Below are 1,003 nucleotides of genomic sequence, written 5' to 3'. Positions count from 1 at the left end.
CTCACTTAAATGAGGAACAAAATCAGGAATTAACACACTTCTTGGACCACAACAAAACGCTGTTCTCCAAAATCACCGGACAAAGTACAGCCGCCGAACACATCATTACACTGCGACACAACCGACCGCTGAAGCAGCGCTACTACCCGCGCAATCCCGCCATGCATCAAAAGTACATAAACCCACCTGATACTACCAAAACTACCAGGTCAAGAAATACTCAGAAGAGAACCACCGAGATGGCCTCACGCAAGCAAGGGAGAAAGAACCGCCAACCAACACCACCAGACGAGCCTCGACCGATATCACCATGGCAGCCTCCTTTCGAAGCCGTCCCATGGCCACCTAACAAGCCCCGTATCCTGAACGTGAAAATATTCCACGGACCACCTTTAGTCTCACCACACGCGGACCAATGCAACCCACTGTTCGCGATCACTACACGTCCCGCCGAGAGTCACGACATAGCACGAGATCCGACCAACCCGTCAACATATGGCAACACCAAAGAAGCCACCACACGCCCCACCAACACACGCGACATAATAACACCGCCGACCAGCGTCAAAAACGAAGGGGTAACTACAGTTCAGCCCGTATTAAACCCGGCAGCGGACATCAAGGGGGCACCGCCGGAAAACCCATTCCGAAACCTCCGCTTACAACGCCCACACAAGAACCTACAAAAATGGCGGATCCGCTGGCATAAGCGTAAAATCAATGTCCTCCGCATGGACGCAGACCACGCCCTGGTCAGATATCATGGGCAAAGCCAAGTGATAGAGTTCACAGACTGAGAAGGAAGCTAATTACGCAATACAACCCGCCAAGACTGTCAAAACACCCCATGGAATTGGAAGACTAAATTTTTTTTTATCACATATATATATACGCATGAAATGTACAACTTTTTTTTTATGCCTTTTTCTACCTTTAAGTGAAATGTACTTTCATACCTGAAATAAGAATACTTTGTATAGCAATAAGTAACAAAAAAAAAAAA

This window comes from Rhagoletis pomonella, unplaced genomic scaffold, assembly GCF_013731165.1.
Source record: "Rhagoletis pomonella isolate Grant_MI unplaced genomic scaffold, Rhpom_1.0 Rhpom_scaffold_12608, whole genome shotgun sequence".
Lineage (NCBI taxonomy): Eukaryota > Metazoa > Arthropoda > Insecta > Diptera > Tephritidae > Rhagoletis > Rhagoletis pomonella.
The sequence above is the reverse complement of the archived record's forward strand: the minus strand, read 5'-3'. Positions refer to the sequence as shown.